General features: G+C 33.9%; 1 pseudogene; it reads right to left on the reverse strand.

Annotated features, from left to right (window-relative positions):
• Positions 1-1405: 1405 nt before the first annotated feature.
• LOC143638610 (RB1-inducible coiled-coil protein 1 pseudogene) lies at positions 1406-5143 on the reverse strand (annotated as a pseudogene).
• Between the last annotated feature and the right edge of the window lie 382 nt (positions 5144-5525).

Raw genomic sequence — 5525 nt, forward strand, 5'->3', positions numbered from 1 at the left:
AGAAAAATTGAATAAACATTTTAATTACATATACACACACAACAATATGACAAAAATACAACAAAGATAAGAGAGAAGAAGTGAACAAACACTATTGTAAGTTTCTTAAAATGTGCAAATGTGTTACCTTATATGTAGATGTACTCAGATTGGCTGAAATAATATTGAGAACTTCTGGTTTTAGCTTAGAATTACATAGAATTTGAAAGTGACAGTTGATATTCTTACAACAAAAAGCTGGGAAAACTGAAGATTATTGTCATTCTTTGAAATTATTAGAGAATTGAGAATTCAGAGTATAAGGGTAAATTAATAAATGTAAATCTAAAAATTAAATCTACCTTGTGGCAGGTACAGTGGTACACATTTGTAATCCAAAAAAGCTCAGGAGGCTGAGGCAGGAGAATCTCAGGTTCAACCAGCCTCAGCAACTTAACAAGGTGCTAAGCAACTTATTGAGACATTGTCTCAAAATAAAAATGATAAAAATTAAAAATGACTAGAGACGTAATTCAGTGGTTAAGTGCCACAGAATATTTTCTTTTTGTCCCTGGTACCAAAAAAATAATAACCTTTGTCTAAAAAAGAGAATACCTGGTCCTCTTTTCTTTCAAACTTGTTTTTTCTTTTAAATCACTTGTTCATTTATTCATTAATATGCTGTAAAATTTTTTATACACTATGGTGTTTATTCCATTTTTTGTACTATTAGATAGACATGTTTAAAATATTTAACTTAGAAATTAAATATTTTCTGAAAAAGAATCATGTTGTTACTGTTCTCTAGCAACAAACCTGAAACAACTCTCATTAAACTGAAATAACTTATTTAAATACCTTTACTCAATGGCAACAACTCTGAAGGTATATTTTAAACAGTTCTATTCTACATAACACTGTTTTACCGTGTTACACAGTATATAATTTAAAAAAATCATAATAAACATGTTTCTTTCTAATGTGATAAAGAAAAAATTTTCACACTTCCAACAATCACTCAAATATATTAAAAATGTATAGTTCTTTACAAGGCACAAACATTTACACGTTCAAATCTTTATCATTTTAAATTTTTATAGGTCTTTTATAATACATTATTTTGTTATTTAAATACACTCTAAATGGTTAAAGTATAATGAATATCTTTTTCTTAAACTCAACCATGAATTATTATTTCATCACGTGATTATTCTAAATAGTCAAAAGTTTTGGGAAGGTTTGAGTGTTGCCTTCAAAAATGTCAATGTAGCAGACCCCTCTCAAGGGGCTGGGGCTGTATTTCAGTGGCAGAACATTTACCTAGCCCATATGAGGCACTGGATTCAATAGTTAGCACCACATTTAAAAAATAGAATAAACAAACAAAATGCAGGAATGCTGTCTATCTACAAATAAAAGAAAAAAATTATAAAAGAGTACTCAATTTTGAGTCCAATTTACTCTATAGTTCAACTATTTGTTCTTTTAAGTTATTTTTTTTCTTTTCTTTTTTCTATTTCAAATGCTTGGTGATGCAAAGATGTCACTTTGGCTAATTTGGCTTTAAGAATATTATGTTCTTCTTCCTGTCTTCTAATTAAATCTAAAGTTCACTGATCTTTAACAATTATCATTAAAGTTCTTAGTTCTTCTAAGCCCACCTGGTAATTTTCATTATTACCTTGAATGTTTTGGTTTAGTTTACTTATTTCTGTTTTCAAATTTTCTGTCTCCTGTTCAAGGAGAGATTTCAAAGTCTCCTTCTGCTGCGTTATGCTTTCTTCCAGTAAAATTTTTATCTCATCAGTTTCTGTTTCTTTCTGTGCAAGTTCAACTTCTAACTTGTATTTTGTCTGACAAATCAAAAACTTGAGTTTTAATTCCTGCAGTTGTTTTTCTTTTTCCTGGATAATCATGACATGAGACTCTTGTATCAGATCAATTCTTTGTTGACTTTTTTCTTTATGTTTCTCCAAAGAAACTTGGTGGTCTGTCATAACTTTCTGAAATTCCTGTGTATGCCTGACATGCAGCATGTCCTTTAATTCTTTCAGGTGACTTTGTTCTAAGCACTAAAGTTCTACCCTAAATAACTGTATCTTCTCATCATTTTAAAACATGGAGCTTTTTTAAGTTTTATAATACCAACTCTTGTGGCTGCTTCAGCTCTCTAATTTCACAATTTTGAGTGTAGATTATATTTTCCATCTCCAACAACTTCTAATCCTTTTCATTCTGTAGGCAGATGACAGCTTCTTTTTCATGTGTAACCAAAGCAAATTCATTGTCTTGATTTTGTAAAACCTCCTCAAGGCATACTAGTTCTCCTTTAAATTTTTTTATTTTGTTTTTATTTTCTTCACTTTCCTTTATTAGTGCTTCAATTTCACCTTCATTTTTAATTTTAAAAGAATATAGTTCTTTTTGATATTTTTCTAGTGTTATATCCAGGGAGCATTTTACTTTTTCAATAATGTTTCTTATTTCCAATGCTGTACATTTTAAAGAATTTGAGAAGTCACTCTGTTATTTTGTACAAATGTTCTCAAGTGGGAAAGGTTTTCCTTGGTGGTTTGCATACTGAAGTGAGAGTCTTAGGCAACAACTCTACATTTTTCCAGTTGAACATTCAGAGAAGCATAATCTCCAAAATCCTCTTTACCACATATATTTGTAACCTGCATACATCTACTATCAATTGCATTGATAATTGACGAACAAAGTGATTCCACAATCACCTTTGGAATTAGTGGATTACTTATAAGATTAAGGGAGAATAAATTTTCTTCATTCACAAACTCATTCACAGCAGACATAGAATCTGATTCAGGGCTTTTTGTTAATGAATCCTAGTCTAAAGAAACTTGTTGAGGGGCTGGAGATGTGGTTCAAGCGGTATTGGGCTTGCCTGGCATGCATGGGGCCCGGGTTCGCGGGTTCGATCCTCAGCACCACATACAAACAAAGATGTTGTGTCCACCGAATACTAAAAAATAAGTATTTAAAAAATTCTCTCTCTCTTTCTCTCTCTCTCTCTCTCTCTTAAAAAAAAAGAAACTTGTTGAATAGTTTGTTCTATATTTGGATGGGGGGATAGTTTCAAAATCATGTCTATGTGCATCAGTGCTTTCTCAAGATGATTCTTCCAAGGGACATATGGCAGAACATAAGGGGTCCTGAACACTGAATAGAGGAGTAGTTTTCGGTGAGGTTTAGTTACAATTCCTGTTGCACTTTCTATTCATGGGGAAGAAGTGGACTATGGGCATGCCTGACTCACCAATGCCTTTTGTTCATTCAATAGAACTGTAATGGTCTGGGACATTTCATTCAAACACTGTGCTGCCTTTACCAAATTATGTAGGACAAGTATATAGTGGTACAGAGATTCAAAGTAAAAAAGTGAAGGGACCCTGAGGAATGTTTGAACTCCTGAGAGACAAAATGAGTGTAGAAACTGTAAATCTTTTAATGAAATATCTGGAAGTTCATAGTCAAACTTTTCAGGCTTCTGAGTACAAAAGAAAAGGGACCAGGAGTCCAGGCTCCAAAACAGATGGTTCTTAAAAAAGACTTCTTAAGTAATTTCCCAAAGGATTCACTTTTAGATTTTTCTCCTTTATACAATCACTTCCCATCTTTGAATAAGGCACCAGTCCACTCCCTGTAGTGTTTAAAGATCATTTTTCTCCTTACAACCTCAACAACAGCTAAGCAGTACATCTGAGGAAATGTACTAAGACCTTTAATATTTCTGACTCTTAACAGCTGTATTAGAAGGCAGAGCAAAGCTTGTAATTTCTCTTCATCTTGATCGGCAAGCAGCATCACAAAGCAACACAACTTTAGTCTGACATGTAGATTATTTGCTATTTTTTCTTTGCAGTGGTACACTTCTGCTTAATAACCTACAGTTTTCTATGATTTTGCAACATAATCTTCAAATGTTTTGCATGACTCAGGCACAAATAAGGTAATAAAATGCATCTTTCAAGTTTTCAGCTCTCATCTGATTAGTGAAAATCCCTGAGTGAGGTCTTTCTGTTCATTCACCATCTAGGAATCATCTGTTCCAGAGCATACAAATGATCTTTAAGCGCTTAAACGGCTTTCATATTCTGATTATCATGTTTGGCAATAGTTTGATAGCATCATACTATGTTCAAATAATCTTTTATAAATCCTGCTCACAGAATCAAAGCACTTCCTGACCAAGAATTCTACATTGTTAGGTCTGTCTTAAATATTTATCCAGTCTAACAAAGAGAATTTTAAGGAAAAAAAGGCACTTCACCATCTTTAGCATCTACTGAAGTTTTATCTTACTGGAGAGTACTTTGACAAAATTCCCTAATTTCTTTGCCAGTTTCATCATTTGTGGTTCATCTGGAGCTACATGTTCCACTGACTCATGAAATGAAGTTAACAAGGTTGTGCTAGGCATATCAGGAGAAAGTACCAGTTCAGTGGATCTTTTTCTGAGTCTTCATTTTCATTTAAAGAATCCGAACTTCCCAAACATTCTATGTCTGGTTTGAAATTCCAACAGTGGAATCTTGGCCATTACTGAAACCACAGTTGCTAAATGAGTAAGTTTTACCTTGATGACTTTTATGGATTACAGTTACTTTGAATAAATACTTTCAAACTTGAAAAATAGCTTTTGGTATGAATTTGAACAGTCTTTCCTATTGGTCATGATTGCAGCCCAACCTTGGTGCTGAAGACTTTCAACATGGTTAAGACTCTCACACAAAAAGAAAGTTTATTGGCAAATTCATATATTCCCACTGCAAGTTGTGCCCTTGAAGCAACAGTGTGAAAAACTGCAGGTATCATAAAAGACTCTTCAACTTTTATTTCCATTTCATTTTTGTTGTTATTGTTGAAAAGGTTGTTTTAGGAATAGCAGGTGCATGATAACATAAAACTAGTTCTTTGTTAAAAAGAAAAAAAGGATTTTTGTCTGTCTCCAGTGGTGTAGGTACACACTCTTCAATCTGAAGCCATGTATTCTCTTCCATTGATTACAAGTACTGACACTTAACAGCAATCTTTATTTGCTTTGAATATCATGTTTAAGGTCTGCCACAGTTTGTACTGCATGTTTAGTGTCAAATGTTAGAGTAGTTCCAGTATTAACTATAAACACATATAACTTCATCATGATTTGACTCCGTGAGCTTGCACCTCACCCTCTGATATGATTCTAACAATCACTGTGAAAAGCACTACCACTCTCCCTAAACAGATTAAAAGCGGCTTATGTTTGCCTTGCTTGATATTGGCAACTGAACAACATTAATGGTTAAACTCAAAGAACCAGCAGCACCTTCTGCTCCTTCTGTGGCATCAGCATAACAAGCAGCCCCAGGCACTATCTTGGTGGCGGCTACTAACAGCCTATTCCACACTGCCAACTGACACAACTGCTGATGTTCTGTCAACCCCCAATTGTGGCCCTGAACTACCAGCAAAAGAAGGGGTCAGGACAGCAAAGGATGTGGTCAGCTCCCTAAGCTCTAGCTAGAGGGCCTGGAGTGAGG

Source organism: Callospermophilus lateralis, chromosome X (genome assembly GCF_048772815.1).
Source record: "Callospermophilus lateralis isolate mCalLat2 chromosome X, mCalLat2.hap1, whole genome shotgun sequence".
Taxonomy (NCBI): Eukaryota; Metazoa; Chordata; class Mammalia; order Rodentia; family Sciuridae; genus Callospermophilus; species Callospermophilus lateralis.